This window comes from Dermacentor silvarum, chromosome 9, assembly GCF_013339745.2.
Source record: "Dermacentor silvarum isolate Dsil-2018 chromosome 9, BIME_Dsil_1.4, whole genome shotgun sequence".
Lineage (NCBI taxonomy): Eukaryota > Metazoa > Arthropoda > Arachnida > Ixodida > Ixodidae > Dermacentor > Dermacentor silvarum.
This window is the reverse complement of record NC_051162.1, coordinates 45,096,999-45,118,981: the sequence shown is the minus strand read 5'-3', so window position 1 is coordinate 45,118,981 and position 21,983 is coordinate 45,096,999.

Below are 21,983 nucleotides of genomic sequence, written 5' to 3'. Positions count from 1 at the left end.
TTGCCAACACATTTATGGTCGGCACACACAGGTTTAGCCCGGCAGAAGGACCTCCACGTGGTGTGGGCGGCAGGCGAATAGAGGTAAAATACGGCTGGCTATTGTACAAAGTGCGGCGTGCTTTGGTCGACGATGTCGGAAAGACAAGAATGGCTGAACGATAAAATCTAAAGGTGGAATAATACGGTGGTGTCGGAACAAAAGGAAAACAACTGCAGAGAGAAGAACCGTGGTTGAAATTGGGTGGGTATTGGGCCCTCGACAGAAACGTCTGGTGGCACGGAAATTAAAAAGAAAACGAAGAAAATAAAGGGAACAAACTATTATTTTCAATATAGCAGTGGAAAGCAAGTACCAGGCTTCGGATCTATTTGCCTTCCTAGACAACGCTCCTGCTAGTCTTCCGAATTCTGGTAGTGGCAGAGCGGTCGTTAAAATTTGAATAAGTGACACAAAAAACGTCCTTCAAATATAATTGAACAGCCGTACATTTTTAGAACACTAAAATGAGAAATTATTTACGCCCACTTTCGGTAGTTTTGGCAAACATGAGAAGTATTTTCCATTGCGCACGGTCATACAAAGAAGAAGGGTGGACGGCTCCTTCACTCGTACACCTCAGGTTGTCGACGCCGTATATCACGCTCTCGGTTTCCAAGTTGCTCGTTTTTCTGCGTTCGCCAATATGTTTGTCTTTATTTTGTACTAACACAAACGAAATGATACGGGGTAAAGAGAAGATATCATAAGCTTCAAGGCTGAGCAAACGCGGAACGAGACGACAAAACCGCAGGTAAAGCAAACTGACTGAGAAGACGTACGTCATATACTTACAGCCGAGGAGTAGTTGTTCTCGCTCTGGCTCGTTAATGATTTTGCGGGATGCCGGCTTTGTTCTAGAAACTTCTTCCAACCCCAGTTTCAAGTAAACTAAAAAATATAACGCTTCCGCGCTTCCCTAGTAACACTCGGCATCATCTAGCACCTCCTCCCCGAAGCCTGCGGGTGGTCTCCGAAACACACGGCGCGCGGTGGGGGCGAACGCGCGTCATGCCGCAACCAGGCTCCTGTTTCGTATTTCTTCCTGGGCACGCTGCGCCATCTAGTCGCCTTGCCGCGAAGTTCACAGGCGTCGGTGCCTGTGAACGCTGAGAACTCTTGCCTCGTTTCCCGCACACTTAGTGGCACGTGCTCAGTTGCCCAAGTTGGCGGGATCTTCATTAAAGAGCGGCACGTACCCAGGGCATTAATGGCGCAGCTCGCTAGAGCGCAGGCGTTCATTGAAAGCGGCACGTACCCAATGCATTTGTGGCGCAGCCTACTAAGGCGTCGGGTTGCTCTCCTGGGGAGCTTTTGTTACGTGGGTTCGGGTCGCCTCTGAATCGCAGAAATGTAAGGGATTTTCTTCGTCATTGTACCGAGGCACATTCCCAGTGGCACAAATCTAGTTACCCAAGTTGGCGTCAAAGATATTCATTGAAGAGCGGCGCACACCTACTGGCACATACCCAGACACCAAAGATAGCATCAAAGACGTTCAGTGGAGACCGAGCCAGACCGAATTGCACATGCCGAGTACTCCGGGACTCGCGGGGAACGCGGAGTGAGCGGACGCGAGGCGCATCGGCTCCGTCGATTTTCGGCTGGAACCGCGGGAATCTAGATGTAACCCCTACGAAACCTGCACGACTGCATCTGGGAAGTCAGCAGGATTCTGGAAACACCGATCTTACCCAGGTACACCCCATTCTCGGCCACTTAGAGCAACTTTTCGCATCACCACGTAGCGGACGAGCTAGAGCTTACGGCTCCGCGGCTCCCCCGCCGCTGGCTGCGGAGACGCCCGCCGGCCAACCTCTCAACATGGCGCTGCTTGAACAACGCGGCTACGACCCCACGACTCTGTCATGGTCGTCTAGCCCTGCAAGCCCACCAGAGGACGGCCCACCCAACATTTCGGCGGAGCAAGCGGTAATTTTTCAAGTCGTCGAGAGCCAGAACGGACGAGGAGCGGCCCCTTCCAAGACTCCTCTCAACAATTCAGCCAAGGAAGGCGCTCGCGCTCCGTCGTCGTCTTCTAGAGCTCCACAGACGACCTCACCAGTCTCCAAGTGGACGCCAAAGGCAACGGTCAGGATGAATCCCGACGACTACGTGATCGTGCTCAAGCCGCGCACTACGGTCGCCCTCAAGACAACCTTTCAGCCAGGTGAGCTCGGTGCTGCCATTTCCCAACTCATCGGTAGGCAGCACATGAAGGCCATCACCATTTCGTCCTATTCAGATCAAAACATCATCGTCTGTGGCACGCAGAACCCCGAGGTAGTTCAGAAGCCGCTAATGGACTTTCAACTTAACACCAGCAAAGGACCGCTCCCGCTTCACGGACACCTCAAGCTCACCGGTGACGTACGTCGCAGAGTCATTTCTGTGCATAACCTAAAAACCAGTGAGTCTCTGAAACATAGTGTGCAGTGGCGCGGTGGTGAAGTAGTCCATGTGCGCAAGCTGGGGAACTCCAATGTAGCTGTGCTGACTTTCGAGGGACGAAACGTTCCCCGTTACGTCCACTACAACGCATAACTGACTCCCGTCAGTACAAGACAGTGCCAGCGTGCAACCATTGCGGCACACTAGGGAACCGGGCGGACAACTGTCCCAACCCGGTCAACAAAAGATGCGGCCTGTGTGGCCAAAACGTGGGGGCTGCAGGTACTGAGGGGATGGCCCCCCACGAATGCAATCCAATGTGCATAGTCTGCGGAGCTCGCACCTTACCGGCTCCCGCGAATGCACCGGGAAAAAACGTTTCTAGACTAGCTTCAGTTGTAAAACTCCGCGGCGTTGCGCGGAACCGCCACCCGCCTGCGCCTTCATGGCGCTGCCATCGCACCCAGCTTCACTTCCCCACTAGCCGGCTACGCGGACTGGCCGGACGGAACACGCAGTGCAGCGTTGGTGTATTCTGTGATTGGTTGTTGACGGCGGATTTCATGAAGCATGTCATCCGTGAAACTGTAGTCTTCACCGCGTTTGTTAATGATATTAGGAGACGATGCCGACGTGCTGCGTTCCTTACTGCAACAAGCGGCTATTGAACGATGTCGACAGTTCGGCGCGCCACTTCTTGTGTGCTCCCAGCAATGCGACACTTCGCTCGGCGTTGAACACAGCGATTTCTCGTGCCGACCGGGAACTCTCTGCGAAATCCATGGTCTGTGATTTACACTTTCGGGAGCAGGACATCTTAAAGTGGTTGTGCATATTATCAATGGACAGACGGTTCAGGTGCCACGACGCAAGTGGACACTTGCCGAGGGTGCGGTGCCGAAAGTTCCCGAGCGTTCCCTTATATCTGTCGAACCAACCGGGGGGGGATGCAAACGAGGAGAGATGTTTGGTGACCTGTTCTGGGCCATCTTAGAAGAGCTGTCAGAGAATACGCTGAGTCGTGTTGGGTGCCCCTTGCGCTTTCAGGAACCGAGTGCACGCATCATGACATTTTTAACAGGGGAGCTGTTTAAGTATTTTGCTTCCCCGCGTAGTGTTCACAAAAACTCGCCTAGAGATGACGTCACTGCGCACAGCTGCGCCTCGCATCACCTTGCGATAGCCAATCAATAGCCAATCGATTATCGATCAATAATCAATAAATTCCGGGAATTGCTAGAGATGACTTGGTAGTGCTTAGCCTAGAGCACGTACGTGGCCAATACCTTGCGATAGCCTATCAATAGCTAATCAATAATCAATCAATTGTCAATAAATTCCGGAAAATGCTGGGGATGATTTGGTAGTGATTACACTAACCCAAATACGTGGCCAATACCTTGCGATAGCCATTGAATAGGTAATCGATCAATGATCAATAAATTCCGGAAAAGCATAACCCATATAAGGCCAGGACCAGCTAGGTGCCGATCGGCTCAGCTGTTTCTTTAGCTTTGCGCCACTTGTGCAAGCTACGCTAATTTATATTTAGTCACGCACATGCATACACGCATACCTTGCATAAAAATGCATTCTTAGGCAAGGTTCCTGCAGCAGCGGCGGGGATCCAGTCTTCAAGTAAACGCAGCAAGGAAACGTGACAAGCTGCTGTAGGTGGAGTTGGTTTCCACATAGGCCCAAATCATTTGCCTAGATTATGTCCCTTGTGGCAGTTTAAGTCTTAGCTATATATAGGGGCATACAGTTGTTTTTTACTTCGTTTTCTTTAATACAGCCTTCATTGGTTTACAAGAAAGTTGTGCTGTTATTTTTGTTATTTATGGAAAAATTTTGAATCAAAACCTACAAGGGTGTAATATACACCGCACGCGCATTGTAAAACAATTCAGTAGCCAGGATGGAAATAATTTGAAAATCAGACACACATCACTACAGAAAACACCAGTATTATACCGGGTGCACAATTATTTAAAAATATCAAAATGTCACTTAGCTCGTCAGAACCATAGTAATGCTGTTGCCGTCCCTTGGAGATACTCAGATTATATTTTACAATCGGCCTAATTACATAATTAGTCTGAATTATTTAATCAACTTCTCAAATATTATAATTAGAATAAAAGTGTCAATGAGAACATTGTACAGCAACATGAAAGACTCCTGATACAGCTTTCTATAGCTCAATACGCGATACGTAGAAGTGTTTTTTCGAGCGTGAAAGCCCACGAATACACGCAAAGTGCCTCGAGCGGCCAGTCGCGCGGCAATTTTGCGTGTGTTCGTGGGTTTCTTTGACGCTTGGAAAACACTTTTATGCACCACGTATTGAGCAACAGAAAGCTATATCGGGAGTTTTCCACGTTGCTGTACAATTCTTTCGTTCACACTTTTTATCCAGTAATAGCATTGGAAAAGTTGATTAATCAATTATAAAATATGTAATTGGGCGTAATGCAAAAAAATAATGAGTATCTGCAAGCGACGGCAGACAACATTACCTTGATTCTGTCCAGCTACGTGACATTTGCATATTTTTAAATCATGGTTCATGATAGTTAAGCCACCCAGCATATATCTTGCCCATGCAGCAAAATTTGCACAAACTGCTGTGGCACACAGGAGGTTCTCTCTTCCGCAGTGGTTTTCGAGGTTTATTTGACCGTGTGAGGTTCTTTGGACAGTTCGGAAATAAGGTGGAAACCCTTTTATTGAGGTCCGCGTAATATGCCGTCGATATTATATCGTCTGAAAAATGCTTGGCGAAGACATTTATAGGCATTAGAGTGTGGTCTGCCCTCAGATTTGCACGGTGCCACTGCTCTAGACGACCGCTGTCGGACGGCGCTTTGAATAAAGGCTAACGCTCCGCAAAAGTCCGGTATCCAGAATTGCAGTTCAGAACGGAGCACTTTCCATCCATTTCAAACGCCCCTCAGAAGGCCGCTGTCACCTTTGTCGAGGGCCCGTGGCGACAATACCCAAGCACAAGCTCATGAAACACACGCGAACAAAAAGAGTGCCTCCAAAACACCGCGGCCGCATATGCAAGCAGGAAGACGAAGCAGCGGTAGGGTGGCTAGAATCGGCCCTAGCAGCGGCAGTACGCGCCTTGCCGCCGAGGCTGGGACCGCATCCCGCAGCGCCCTCTACGACGGCGCCGACAGAGCTGTAACCGAGCCGAGCATAATCTGGACGCGAGCGGGCGGCGCTTTTGCGCCCGTTGTGGGGAGAATGTCAGCACCTTACTTGCTTATTCTTACACCGTGCTCAGAACCCACTTCGGTACTCCGCTCTTCTCAAGCGGCGAGGAGGAAAACATGACAGGGAGCTTCCTACTCCTATAGAGAGTTGCGTCGCGGCCCTGGAGACACACGTGACCGCGATTGAAACACAATTGGCTGATCTCCCCAAAATTATCCACGACACCATCGCGCGTCAGATGGACAGTGTTATCACAGGGGTGACACAAGCCGCAACTCGCATTATCCAAAAATGGATACAAGACAATCCGCGCGTCCTTAAGCGCGTAGGGACCATCAGGGATAACCGCCCCTCAAAATTTAACATGGTCATCCCCAATGAGTCTGACTTTTCGGAAGACTCCTGCACGTCTGCGCCGGGCACTAGCAGACTGGGCAGTGTTAACAACGTAACCCCACCCTCCGTCTCCGACCATGGCCCCCAACACTAAGCCGCGAGCCAGAGCAACTCAGCCGCTTACACTAACACAGTGGAACTGCAGAGGTCTCGAGGACGGCAAAAAGCGGGCTCATCTCTGCCTCTACCTTGAGACCCTTGAGTTCCTAGTCGCCGTGGTTGCCCTTCAGGAACCCGGCGCCGGCGTCAAACTCACCAACTACACTACATTTCAACACAATCCGCAGACATGTATACTTGTTCACAAGCGATATACTGCGCAGGAGGTCACACTCCCCACAACACCGCCTTTCCCTTACACGATGGTGTCGTTGCTCCTCTGAAGTGGTCTGACCCAGCTGGAAACATTCTAGACATTTACTGCCCCCGGAAACTTAAGAGCAGAACGTTCAACGAAATTTTCACGCAAGCCATGCAGGTGGCGGGAAGGGACCTCCTCCTGATCGTCGGCGATTTCAACACCCCGAGCAGGCTCTGGGGGTACCCCCGGGAGGACACGCGTGGGAGGAAGCTTGTGGAAGTTCTTTCCAGACTTGGACTCACCCTCCACACTGACCCCGCCAACCCAACACGTGTAGGCAATTCAATTCAACGAGACACTTGCCCGGACCTCACAATTACACGCAACATACGCCATGCCGACTGGCTGAACACGGAGCACACTCTCTGTAGTGATCACTGTATAATCAACACAACCATTTACATGCGTCCCCTGAAACGCCCACTAACTCAAGCTCGTGTGCCGGACTGGACGACTTTCCGCACCTCTCTACCTATCGTAGACGCCCTCCAGTCGGGCTACGACACCTAGTCCAAATCACTCACGTCGACATTCAGACAACACGAAAAGCAGATACAGCTCACGGACAAACAAATGGACGCGATCAATCACCTCCTTCATATTTGGGAGGCCCGCCTCAGCCTCACCAAACGATGGAGGAAAGAGAAACATAACAGACGCCTCCAGAAGCGCATCCTCGAACTCACACACAGGCCGCGGAATATGCCGCTCAGCTAGCCGACACTAACTGGGTGGACCGGTGCAACACGGCTGCGCGCCACATGTCTGGCCAGCAACACATTGCGCCTGTTCCGCGCTCTCATCGATCCCACACAAACACGTACGGAAACCCAACGCCACTTACATAGGGTCATGCACAACCCTACAGGAACGACAACACTGCTAGCGCATCCACTCAAGGACCGATACCTGTGCACCACAAAGGACCCCCGGACGGCCGCGTACTCGTATGCAGGCAAAGAGAACAAGGAGCTGGACACCCCGTTCCAGCTACATGACCTCCGGGTGGCCTTAAGCAAGATGAAGCGTGGCACTGCACCCGGGCCCGACAAGGTTACGGTCAAATTCTTGGCCAACCTTCCCGACAAAGCGTATACGCCACGCTCCTCAAATACATCAATAACATTTCGGACGGTGAGACTCCTCTCCCTCTCGACTGGAAGTCGGCTCTCGTGACCTTCATCCCGAAGCATGGCAAGCCCATTGATGTGGAGAACCTTCACCCCATCTCCTTCCCGCCTTGTGTAGGCAAGTTGATGGAGACGATGGTGCGATACAGACTATCCGACCCCGCAAGGGCACTGTGATGACAGGTTCTTTCGTTTAAGGGTTTCAGGTGGTTCTCTGAGGCGGAGCCTCCCAGAATCCAATTAGGACAAAGCCGTTTGTGGAACGCACACACAAAACGTTTAATGTAACTTGAACGAGAAAAATATACCCATAAAATAAACACTCAAAAATAACTCATAATACAACACACATGTGGCTAGAACGCTAATGATATCGGGCAAGTTCGGGCCGGCTGCGGGTGTGAGTATGCACTACTGTCTCGACGCGGCGAAGCGGAGATGAGACGACGAGAGAGGTGGCGTCGGTCTCACCAATGGCCGGGGTGTCTATTCGTTGACCGGGCTAACAGACGGTCTTCGGCGTCGTCGTTTTCCATCAGCTTGGAATTTGCCTTGGCGCGCGCTTCTCCTTGTCGTCTGCTTGTTTAAATTCACTGCACCTTGTCCCACACCACAAATATCGCCGTCGCGCACCGCACATCACATAAGCCCCTTTTTGGGAAAATATTTTCCAGAGGAAAAACTGCCAGTCAGAGCGCGACACCTTTCACACAACTATCACTTAAAGTTCACCTAATCCTAGATCAAACACAGTGCACTTTCATGTCCCAAAGAAGGTTCACAAGTCATGCAACACGCAACACACTCATGATTTCTCATAGCATAGGCCCAAACAAAAGTACAGTACATTTAAAACGTTGTATTCGGTCCAGGGTCAATTATCTCGGGAGGGCAACCGGGTGTTCAGCTTTTCAGGTTATTGAATTCCAAATGAAACGAAGCGCGCGTCCCTTCGTTCGGGATGACAGCACCGGATCCGCTTTGCTGCGACTTGGGAGATGTATACCTGTGGGCCCCTGATTCATCTGACCACGGTACACAACTAATTTGTTGGTCTCTCCCAGGACAGCATTGACACTGGATTCACAACACTGTAGCTGCATGCACTGAGACCGGAATACCTTAGAGACTGGTTCGGGTACGTTGGACTGAAGTTCTGACCTATCGGCAGAGCATGTACCCGGCACTTCACCGGAAATTTCTTGTTTCTACTGACAGACAGGACTGATCTGTTTCCTCACTACAAAAACAGTAATGCAAAGGCGCTATGCTAACATCTCGGAGATCACCCCGTGAGATGACCCGATTGTGTTCCCTAGTGGAATGACACTGTGCTGTCTCAATATTTCTGTTCATGCATTCCCATACATCTAGCCTGCAGACGTCAACACTAAGTGCTGACATGAATGGTGACTTGCTTCGCAAGTCACGAGCCCATACTTTCGAGCTTGCACTTATCTGTTTATCGACTACCTCTGTACTCATCCTTGCATCTTGACCTATTTGGCCTTCATGGAAGCAGACAGGCAAGATCACCTTCACTTGAGGTGAGCCATCTGCACACGTCTCATTTGTGAGTACCTCGGTACTCAAGTTCATTTTATATTGGCCTATGTGGCCGTCGAGGTCGTAGGCAAGCGAACTTACCTCAATTGAGGTGAGCTGTTTGAGTGGTCCTCAAACCTATTGTGGCCACTTATCACCACCGCAAGTGGTACACCGGAAGAGTGGGGGAGCATTTCATCGCTCGCTTCGCACTCTTCGAGGCCATTGGCATTGCGAACCTTTGCCCAATCAGTCGGCTTTCTAGAGGCATCTGCGCCTCTTTATGTGATGTGCTTTCAACTGCACTCGTTCGCAAGCGTACCTCCTTGCTGGCCTTGCCCTATTCGAGGTCACAACCCATGCGCTCCGTTGCCCAGCTTGTTGGGTTTTCTGAAGGCATCGGAGCCTCTATACCTGATGTGCTTTCATTAGCACATGTGCTCAGGGGTGCTTCGATTTCAGTGGCTTTGGCCTGTTCCTTGCCTACAGATCTATCCTCAGCATCCCTGAGGTTCACGCCAGGATCTAGGCTGGTCCTTTTTCTGCTCATTTTTCTGCTGCCTTCTTCTTTAGTGCCTTTTATTGCGATAGCAATTATATGGACACTTTCACCGGATTTCTGCCGTCGGCGTCGCCGTAGCCGTCGTCGTCGCCGTCGCCGTCACCGTGAGGTTCCGTATAGATAAAATCTTCGCCGCGCGCCGTATGCCCAAGCGGAAGCGTTCGGGGACGCACGCTATCACGGAGAGCGAACGCACTCAATCTTCCACGCGCAAGCAAGGAAGCGGGAAGCGAGCGCCGGAGGGAGCGGGGGGGGGGGGCATTTCTACTCTGCCAACAACCGCGCTCGTCGCTCGCTCGCACCGTCTCTTATCTCCACAGGGCTCTGACCTTTATGCGCCGTGCATTCGCCGCTCGGTTTCCGTTGAAGCGATAGACCGCACGTACCTTCGCCCGCTGCGACGTATATGCGCTTACTGCCAGCGTTTTGACAGTCGTTGTCTGCAGTCATTCAGTGTGATCTATTCATGTTTGTTTGTGCGCGCTCACACCACAGTTAGTAATAGTCGGGCCACATTTTCCAACGCACGCTACACATGCAATGCTGCCCGGGTCGGCAGTGCAGCGCTACAGGTGTGTCCCTTCGCACGCGCTGCCCACGGGAAGCGCTTCTCATCAACGCCACCGTTTCACACGCACCTTCTCGTGGTCATCGAGTCTCTCTTCATGTCGGTCTACTTACGCCGCAGCACACCTGCTTACTTAATCAGCTCATGTTTACTACAATTCATATTGCTACCAAAGCCGCTCACCTTACTTCGTATGACATTGCTGTGTTGCTATCGCATTCATTGCTTCGCCCTGAGGGCGAAACTGTGACATTTTTTTTCTAACGGAAGAGCGCGGCAGCGTTAGGGGCAATCATTAGACAGATTTTTCGAACTACTGAGTCTGCAGCCTGCGTCAAACACTTGCTCAATATAGCTTGCATATGACTCCAGCTTGCGAATCTCTCTGAGTGAGCGTGCCCTTTCAGCCTCCGCGACCCTGAGACGTAACTGCACAACACGTGCCTCGCGCTCAATCTGATCTTTTTCGCTTCTTGCTCCACAGCGCGTTCTTCTCGCGCTCGCGCCTGCCGCTCGGCGAACCACCCTTTTAGCTCTGCTCCGTGAAGCCCCATGCGTTCCGCTAAAGCTAACAGCTCTCGCGTGCTGGCCATGTTTTTAAACTGTTAGAATCAGCAAGAGAATCCAAACAAACGGCTTCGTCCGGTCGCACTGACGCCAATTTGTAATGCAGCGTGACTTTTATTTTAATTTTGATGACTGTTCCTCAATTGGGGGACAAAGCCCAATTGGGGACAAAGCTGTTTGTGGAACTCACGCACAAAACGTTTAATGTAACTAGAACGAGAAAAAAAACCCATAAAATAAACACTCAAAAAGAACTCATAATACAACATACATGTGGCTAGAACGCTAATGATATCGGGCAAGTTCGGGCAGGCTGCGGGTGTGAGTACGCACTACAGTCTCGACGCAGTGAAGCGGAGACGAGACGATGAGAGAAGTGGCGTTGGTCTCACCAAAGGTAGGTGTATAGGATCGTTGACCGGGCTAACAGAGCGTAGCAGCTCTGGCGTAAAGAGATGAGTCAGGTGGCTTGGTGGCACGGGCAGACGGCGCCGCCGTCTGCCCGTGCTGCCGAGCCGCCTGCCTTCTTGGGCATCACCACTCCACTCGGTCGTAGACTGCTACTTGAGACCGGCAAGCTCCAGCGTCTGTAAGCAGCGGTCGAGCTGTCTGGCTAGGGCCCGAGTTTGCGCCCAGCTGCCTAGCAAGAACGCCGCCTCGCTCTTCACGTGCCGCCAGCTGCCCTTCTTTCGTCGCCTTACCACCGCCCTTCCACATCGAACTGTTACGCGCGCCGTCACCTATGACTAGCCCTAGCTCTGTGTGTTGTCTAACTTGGATTTTACTTGTGCCTTCCTTTCTATTCATTTCCTCTGTTCTTCAATTCATTTAACCTAGTTACCATCATGACGTGTGTATTAAATGTCTCGTTCTGCTCTTTGAAACCAACGGCTTCGTCCTTTGATTCGGTCCTCTGAGGCTCTGCCTGAGAGACCTGCTTTGAAACAAGAACCTGCACATCACAGGCACCTTGAGTATCTAGGTGATGGTGATTGGCAACACCACAGACCCTTAGCCCCCATACCGAAGCTGTCATCCGCACCGTGGCGAAAGGTTTTGAGGTGAAGGGTAGAAACCACAAACGGTGGTGGTCGGGGCCATGCTCAAGCTCCGGCCGACGGGCTCTTCGTCTGTTTACCAGGCAGCGAGCCCCAGGACCGTCGTGTGAATAAGACGGTGAAACACAGGTGACATTCTAGGAACCGTCGGCATGCCCATATCGCATGAGTACTTCCAAAAACCCGGTCGGTCCATGACAAGGGGCCGCACCGAAGATATCTTAGACAAAACTCGAACAGAATGTGATCGCTTCCTGATTATCCCCTCTGTTGTAGACAACGACTCAGTTTCTGCAATGTCCGTTTTTGTTATCGCTGGGACCCTTGAGAATCTGATAGGAAAGAAACTATGAAGCTGTAAGGAAGAAGTGCGTCGTGTAGAGCTCCGCAGCCGGATCGCCAGCGCTACTGAAGTGGGGCTCGGGCTCGACGCTGTTCCTGGTGCGCCTGGCTAAACCTACGCTGCAGTGTCTTCCTGTCGGCGTCCTTCGTGTCGTCCACAGCCGTGCTAGACTTCCTTGTCATAATTGGTGGAGGTTTGCTGGGTCTCCTGTAATCCTGGAATTGCGCAGCCGGATCCTCCCTGCCATCATGACCTCCGAAAGCGCCACGAGCTTACCACCACCTGCTCCCCAGTCCTCTGTATGCCCCGGCACACTCCGTCACCGGGACCCTCCCATCTTTAGCGGTGCTGATGACCACGACGTTGATGACTGGCTATCATCATACGAACGCGTCAGTCTTAATAACAAATGGGATGACACCACGCAATTGACCACCGTCCCTTTTTACCTCACCGGAATTGCCCACTTGTGGTTTCGCAACCACGAAAGCGAAGTCCCAAGCTGGACTCTGTTCAAGACAAAGTTCAGCGAGGTCTTCGGCCGCCCTGCTGTTCAAAAGCTCCGTGCCGAACAGCGTCTGCAGTCGCGCTCTCAGCAGCCTGGTGAGACCTTCACGAGCTACATCGAAGATGTCATCGCTCTCTGCAAGCGCGTCGATGCATCAATGACTGAGGGCACTAAAATCAAGCATATACTGAAGGGCATCGACGAGGACGCGTTTCAGATGCTCATTTCAAAGAGCCCCTCTACTGTTGCCCAAGTAATTGAACTCTGCCAAAGCTATGACGAGCTCCGCCGTCAACGCCTCCTCACCCGCCGTCCTGTTACCCATCAGGAATCGTTGTCCGGCTTGACCTCTCCTTTTCACGATTCCAACCTCCTCGCGCAGATCAACGCTTTCGTCCGGGAAGAAGTTGCTCGCCAGCTCTCTCTTATCTCCAACCCGCCGGAGTCCAGTTCGTTCCTTAGTCTGACCCTACGACACGTTATAGAAGAACAAGTGTCCGAGGTTCTTCCTCTGGAGCGGGCGCCTCAACTCACCGCCCCACTGACTTACGCCGACGCCGTCGCACGACCACGCCCACCGACTTTCCGGGCTCCGCCTCCGATGCCTAGCCCTGTTTTTACCTCCACGCCACCACGACCTGCAGTCCATCGAGCAATTAATCCCTGGCGCACAGCGGACAATCGGCCGATCTGCTATTCGTGTGGTATTCCCGGACACGTTGCACGCCTGTGCCGCCGCCATCCACTCCATCCACGTGACGACCCACGCACAGCAGCGTACGACCATCCGTTGTCTTACGCTCCAGACCACGATTTACCTCTTCCCCGCCCTAGCCTTCGCCCAGTTTCTGACCGCCGTTTTCCTTCTCCCCGTCGTCGCTCGCTCTCCCCGATGCGTCTACGTCCCTCTACCGCTGACACGGAAAACTAAGCGGCGCAGTTCCCGAGGCAAGAACTGCGTCATCGTCGCAACGCTCAAGCCCTCTTCTTTCGCCGCCCAACGTTATTGATGTCGCTGTTGAAGGTGTCTCTGTGCTTGCCCTCATTGACACAGGTGCCGACATATCAGTGATTGCCGCAAAACTATGCCGCTCAATACGAAAAGTCACGACGCCTTTCTTCGGTCCATTACTTCGCACGGCCACAGCACAGCACGTCCAGCCGGTGGCTGCGTGCACCGCCAGACTTGAAATTCAAGGAGTGCTCTACATCGTCGAGTTCGTCGTGCTTCCCCACTGTTCCCACGATATTATTTTAGGTTGGGATTTTCTCTCTCGTCACCAAGCTGTCATTGATTGCTCCCGTGCTGAAGTCGCCTTCTCTTCGCTTGGCAATGCCATATCTGACGACGTTTCGCTTTCATGCACGAAGTTATCCCTCACTGACGACATCCAGATACCCCCGCACGCATCCGTTCTGGCACCTGTATCATGTTCCGTTGCTTCCGACTCTACCGTACTCTTCACACCTTCCACTGCCTTCGTTCGTCGCCACATCTCACCACTCCCAACTGCGCTGCTTGGCCCTCAAGCAGGTGCGGCTCACCTTCCTGTCTACAACCACTTCCCATTCCCGATTACGTTGCTTCGCGGTGAATCTCTCGGCACTGTGGAGCCTTACGACACCATTACGACACCGCGTTGGAACTTCCTACTGGATCGTCCGAGGTCAACACCCTCTCCGGTGGTCCCGTACCTGCCACATCGCCTGAAGACGTTTTCAGCCACGTCATCGACAACGCCTTAAACCCCAAGCAGCGCCATGATCTCCTCCGTCTCCTCGACAAATTTCGCCCTGCTTTTGACAGCCATAGCACTTCTCTGGGTCGAACGACGACTGTATGCCACCGGATTGACACCGGTGCTCACTCACCGCTACGGCAGCGACCATACCGCGTATTTTCGACAGAACGACGCGTCATTGATGAGCAAGTAGGTGAAATGCTCAAGCGTGGTGTCGTTGAACCATCCGACAGTCCATGGGCATCGCCAGTTGTTTTAGTTGAAAAGAAGGATGGTTCGATCCGCTTTTGCGTGGACTACCGTCGCCTAAACAAAATCACCCGAAAGGATGTTTATCCATTGCCACGGATCGATGACGCCTTAGACTGTTTACAAGGCGCTGAGTTCTTTTCCTCCCTCGATCTACGCTCTGGTTATTGGCAGGTGCCTATGGCTGCCAACGATAAGCCTAAAACAGCTTTCATCACACCAGATGGCTTATACGAATTTCGTGTGATGCCATTCGGCCTTTGCAACGCGCCCGCAACTTTTGAGCGGATGATGGACACGATTCTTCGAGGCCTCAAATGGAACACGTGCTTGTGGTATTTGGATGATGTAGTAGTGTTTGCACCAGATTTTCCTACTCACCTCGATCGCTTGGAGCAGGTTTTGCGCTGTCTCAATGACGCTGGCCTCCAACTCAACCTGAAAAAATGCCACTTTGGGGCATGCAAGCTGACAATTCTCGGACATGTCGTGTCGAAGGACGGCGTTCTTCCCGATGCCGCAAAGCTCCGTGCTGTTACAGAATTCGCAAGGCCAACGTCTCTAAAGGACTTGCGTAGTTTCATTGGCCTCTGCTCGTACTTCCGCCGCTTCATTCGAAATTTCGCTTCGATTATTGCACCGCTGACAGAGCTACTTAACGGAGACCCCAATCTTTCCGCGTGGTCCCCGGCTTGCGACGAGGCCTTCGCGACGCTACGTCACCTGCTTACAACACCACCGATACTGCGCCATTTCGATCCAACTGCTCCTACGGAAATCCATACGGATGCTAGCGGCGTTGGTCTTGGGGCTGTGCTCGCCCAGCGGAAGCCCGGCCACCAAGAATATGTTGTTGCTTACGCGAACCGAACTCTTACGAAAGCTGAAGCGAATTATTCAGTCACGGAAAAAGAATGTCTAGCGATCATCTGGGCCATTACAAAATTTCGTCCATACCTGTACGGCCGGTCTTTCGATGTTGTCACCGATCACCACGCACTTTGCTGGTTGTCCCTCAAGGATCCCTGCGGCCGCCTAGACCGGTGGGCGCTGAGGCTCCAAGAGTACGACATCCGGGTTGTCTACCGCTCAGGCAAGAAGCACGCCGATGCCGATGCTCTTTCGCGCTCGCCTGTCCACACCGACATTGTCAGTGTCTCCGTCCTAGACGACCCACTTCCCCCATTCGCTTCTGTCGACATGGCTTTGGAGCAGCGCAAGGACTCCTGGATTTCATCTTTGATTAACTACATCTCTGATTCACCTGCACGCCCACCATCCCGAGCGCTACGCCGGCAAGCTTCGCACTTCGCCATCCGCGACGGCATCGTCTATCGGCGTAACTACAGTTCCGACGGCCGCAAATGGCTGCTTGTAATACCCCGGCATCTCCGCACTGATGTATGCGCCGCTTTCCACGCCGACCCTCAGTGTGCACACGCTGGTCTCTTCAAGACCTACACCAGACTACGTCATAGGTTTTATTGGCGCGGTATGTACACATTTGTGCAAAAGTACATTCGCTCTTGCACAGAATGTCAACGCCGCAAGCCTGATCCTTGCCGCTCTTCTGGACCAATGCAACCTTTGCCGTGCCCTTCACGACCTTTTGACCGGGTTGGAATAGACCTATACGGGCCTCTGCCATACACAGCTGCTGGCAATCGCTGGGTCATTGTAGCTATAGACCACCTCACGAGGTATGCCGAAACGGCCGCTCTACCCGCCGCGACGGCTCGTGACGTTGCCTCCTTCCTGCTTCAACGCTTCGTGCTACGTCATGGCGCTCCCCGCGAACTACTGAGCGACCGAGGCCGCGTCTTTCTCGCCGATGTCCTTCAAGAACTTCTCACTGAATGCCGCATTATTCATCGCTGTACCACCGCATATCACCCGCAAACAAATGGATTGACAGAACGCTTTAACCGAACTCTTGGCGACATGCTTTCGATGTATGTCACCTCCAAGCACACCAACTGGGACCTCATCCTTCCCTATGTCACGTACGCCTACAATACGGCACCCCAGGCAACGGCGGGATTTTATCCCTTCTTTCTTCTGTATGGCCGAGAACCGTCATTTCCCATTGACACTATTCTTCCTTACCGTCCCGATTTGTCAGAGGGTACACCGGTTTCCGAAGCCGCCCGGTATGCAGAAGAATGTCGGCAACTAGCTCGCTCCCTTACAACGCAAGAACAAGCGCTACATAAATTTCGTCATGACGACGGGAGCCCCCACACCCAGTTTTCGCCTGACGCTCTCGTTTTGTTGTGGGTGCCTCCTACTTCGACACCAGGTGTCTCCTCCAAGTTTGTATCTCGATACCATGGACCCTACCGGATTCTGCAGCAAACTTCTCCGGTGAACTACGTCATCGAACCTCTGACACCCCCTACGGACCTGCGTCGCCGAGGCCGCGAAACTGTCCACGTCGATCGGCTCAAGCCGTATCGCGAGCCCTTCTTCCTCACGACGCCTTAGACCTCCTGTGCGGCTCCATCTTCAGCGAGGGGGGAAGATGTAAGGAAGAAGAAGTGCGTCGTGTAGAGCTCCGCAGCCGGATCGCCAGCGCTACTGAAGTGGGGCTCGGGCTCGACGCTGTTCCTGGTGCGCCTGGCTAAACCTACGCTGCTGTGTCTTCCTGTCGCCGTCCTTCGTGTCGTCCACAGCCGTGCTAGACTTCCTTGTCATAAGCAAAGAAAGTGTCAGCCGGTGATCTTCTTGTTGAAGTGTCACAGAAAGATCATTCCTACATTCTCCTGAGCCAAAAGTAGTTCGCCCACTTACAGGTGTCCATTACCCCCCACTGCAGTCTAAACACAGTTCAAGGTGTTATATCAGAACCTGATCTGATCCGCGAAACAGACTTTGACCTCCTCGATGGCTTCAAAGATCAAGCTGTCATCGCCCTACGCCGCATCACCATAAGGCGAAACGCTGAAGATGTAGTGACACCCCATATCGCCTTGACTTTTCATCGTTCTCGTCTACCAGACGCTGGGAAAGCAGAGTTCATTCAGCTGCAAATCCGCCCATATGTCCCAAACCCGAGAAGATGCTTTCAGTGCCAAAAGTACGGACACGGATCCAACACACGTCACGCAAAACTCACCTCTGGAAAGTGTGGTGCTCACGAGCATCCAAACGAAAGCTGCAGTGCCACTCAAACAGAATGTCCCAACTGTCATGCGCTACACGCTGCGTACTCGCGAACTTGTGAACTGTTCCACAATGAGAAAAAATAATTCAAGTCAATGTAACCGAAAACATCACAATCCCTGAAGCCCGGAAGAAGCTCTCGCTTCTCTCCGCAAGATTCCACGTGACGCGGCGCGCCGGGGGGCCGGGCGGCGTCTAGTTACGGTGGGCACGCAATACAGCTTTGCTGATGCACGCCTTTATCGGCCCCCCAGCAAGCAGCCATCGGCTGCACCAACCTTCCAAGTTCCAGAGGTCAACTTCTCACACACCTCTGGAACAAAACAGACAACTGAGAGGGAGTCTGCCCCTCTTGACAAAGCCTTATCCGCTTCCGAGTCTCCACCGGAAGCAATGGAAGTGACCCCGGGATCATCGGTGTCTCTGACGCTGAGAGTCCCCCAAAGAGAGGCGGAGTTTTCTAGACCGCCTTAAACAGAAAAAACTTCCGCGAGTAAAGCCGCCTAATAAAGGCGGTGACATTTCAATAACCCATCCCCTTAACTCGCAAAAATGGCTGCTGGGAGCATTATACACTGGGACTGCCGTGTATAATGCTCTACCTACTCAGGAATCTGGATGACATATATGAAATACTTGCACAATACCAACCAAACATACTTTGCCTATAGGAAACACACTTAAACCCAACACGCACAAACTTTCTCAAAGAATATGCAGTATACGGGAAAGACAGGCAAGGCACTGCCCACGCATCGGGTGGCGTCGCTATTGTCGTGCAGAACACAATTCCCTGTCAGAGTATCACTCTAGTTACACAATTAGAGGCAGTGGCAATACGGGCTCTAACATTTGGTAGAATAATAACTGCATGTTCACTATATATTCCTCCGGATCATCACCTCTCCGTCGAAGAACTTGAAAGACGCATTCACCAGCTCCCGGATCTATTCATGTTGGTTGGAGATTTCAATGTGCACCACCCACTAAGGGGATGTTCAAGAGTTGATTCCTGCCGTGCGCTAATCGAAAAAATTCTGCTGTCCTCCGGTTCCTGTATATTTAATGAAAAAGAGCCAATATATTTTAATATAGCACACAACTCATGCACAGCAATAGACCTTGCTATTGGCTCTCCGGTGCTCTTGGCAACCACTGAGTGGGCTGGTATTGATAATCTGTATGGTAGCGACCACTTTCCTGTTTCCTTAAAACACACAGGAAACATAAATTTGTGTGTAAATAATCATGGGAAATTTAAAGAACAGGCTGCTGATTGGAAGAACTTCCGAGAACTTTCAAAACTGCCCAGTTCATCAATCGTGGACCGAGATATAGACGAATCTCAATCCATGATCACACCGCATATTCTAGAGGCCGCACAGAAATCAATCCCACAGACATCATCAAATAAAACACAAAACAAACGAAGACCATGGTGGAATGCGGAGCGCAAGAATGCCCGTGAGAAGCAAAACAAAGCATGGTCAACATTCCGCAGGTATACTATCAGTTGATAATCTAATAGACTTCAAGCGTGCTAAAGCAAATGGCAGGCGTATCCGACGGGCATCCAAACGAGAAAGCTGGCAGTAATTCCTCTCATCTGTAAACCCCTACACAGATACACATAAAGTGTACAACAGATTTAGAGCACTGCAAGGGCGCAGTGCTCAACCAGTGCCTCTGGTCAGCACTGCTGGTGCTACACTGCACAGTAAAACTTTTTACACCCAAACGGGTGTAAAAATGATGTATATCAATTTTCACACCCTTGATTACACCATTCAATACCCTTCTGCGATTATTTTGCAATACTACACCCCTATATATAGGGTGCGGACATCTTTAGCACATTGCGATTGGCACCAAGGGTGTTTCTTTATGCTCAATAAGGGTGTAGGTGACACAAAAATATGTATACCGTACACATGTGTACGCATAGGTCTTCGACAAAGGTATATATAACATTCCCAGACCATTGGTGATAATAAAAGTGCGTTACTTGGTAATACAGTGTTCAAGGCAATTCATGTCAAGTGTATCTATCCTATAGTATTAAACTCCATATGTACTTATTGCAATAGGCCTAGCTTTCATTTTTAATTTAAAGAGCATGCGGTAATTACAAAATTCAAGTCAGCATGTACGCAAAATGTACCCAGTAAGTGCGAACTTGGTGAGCGACACAAGTTTTTAAGATATTCCTTCTGAAAGAGCTTGCATGATGTTGTCCTTTCTATTTTTCAAGAAAAACTTTCTGGTGCATATATGTGGAACACCAATGCATTATGCCACACTATTCAGGTGTATATTTTGAGAGGCTGGTGCCGCTGATAGCATTTCTGTCAGATGGCTAAGCTTCACATATTGTCTGGCTTCAATTTTGAAATAACCATATGCCCTCTAAAATGTTAATGAAAAAGTTGTTTTATGGATATCAGTCCTCCTAAAATATACGTTCTAACATTGACAAAAAGTTATGACACAACTCATTAGTTCCCCGTTCATTACATGCACCAACCAACCCAAATTTGCATTACATTAGACACGCTGTAGTACACTGCATTGCAACACTCAGGCACTCGGGTTTGCCATCCCCAGTAGAAAATCAGACGCTCGTCTGGTTGACCTGCCTACCTTTCCTCTCTTTGCTTTCTCTATCTCTTTGTACAAAATGCACTACCTTGTTGAAGAGGAAGCATTATCCTCTTTCAGAGGTAAATTATTTGTCGAGCAAGAATTTTACTGTTCCAGAAACTACAGCAAAAACTGGAAAACGAAACCAATTCTGATTTGTTTTCCGGGCTCACAGAGCGCGACACCAGGTGGCACCTTGCGCGGCGCTTCCTAGGTCCCTTGATTAACTTTCGCCAATGCAGGTCCTGTGCATGAGATCAGAGGCTCGAGCAAAGTTGGAAGTTAAGCATCGAGGGGTAGGTAGGCTTGTTTTGGGAGCACACGGAAATACACCAAATCGGGGGGTGCAGGGTGACATAGGATGGACGTCATTTGAGGGCAGGGAAGCTAGCAGCAAGACAGAATTTGAGGAGCGATTGAGAGAAATGGCAGAAAAGCGGTGGGCAAGGAGATTTTTCAGTTATTTGTACATGAGGAATGTTGACACAAAATGGAGTAAGCTGACCAGAAAATTGTCATTCAAATATTTGGACTGCAGGAGGGGTGCAAACCAGGAAACAGCGGTTAAAAAAAAGGTTAAAGAAATAGAGCGGGGTCTGTGGAAACCAGGGATGCATACTAAATCAGCACTGGGAACATACAGAACTTTCAAGCAAGAAATTGCCAAAGAAAATATCTATGATAATTCTAGGGGAAGCTCTTTGTTGTTTGAAGTCAGGACGGGAGTATTGCAGACTAAGATGTACCGAGTCAAGTACCAAGGTATAGACACGTTGTGTGGTGCGTGTGGAGAAGAGGAAACGGCTGAACACCTCATACTTTTCTGTAAAGGGCTTAACCCTACATTGTAAAGCAATGGGGCTCATTTTTTCAAAGCATTGGGGTTTAGGGACAGTGAAGGCAAAATAGACTTCAAGCGGGTAGAAATAACCAAACGGAGGTTATCTGATTGGTGTCTAAAATCAAGGCAGGGGTGAAAGATCACCCACCACAAAGTACAAAATATGTTAATAGTCATGGCTTGGTGGCGTATGCCACCACCCGATTTAAAGGGTTCAGCCTCATCAATCCATCCATCCATCCATCCGATCTCGAAGGATCTAACAAGCAGTTGATGCAGCTGCAAAGGTGTAGTCAGTCGGCTTTTATCGTTTTATGTTGTGCATAGTGTTATTTCACTGTAAATATGTCTTGATTTGTACTCAAGAATGGAGCAAGGCCCCACTGAACAGAGTTTCACGCATCGGGAGCGAAGAACAGAAGCGAATGGTTACGCTGCTTGAGTCTGGGCATGTTCAAATGGAAAAGTGGAAAATGGAACAGAAGCGAAACAGAATGGTTACGCTGCTTGAGTCTGGGCATGTTCAAAATGGAAAAGTTCCGAATTTGTCGCTGTGTGATGTGGGCGTGTGTGCTCGTGATGTGCCGTCATAGCGCGGGGGTATTTGTGCTGAATGTGTTTCCCTTCGGCTACAAAACTGTGCACGCAACGGCATCGAA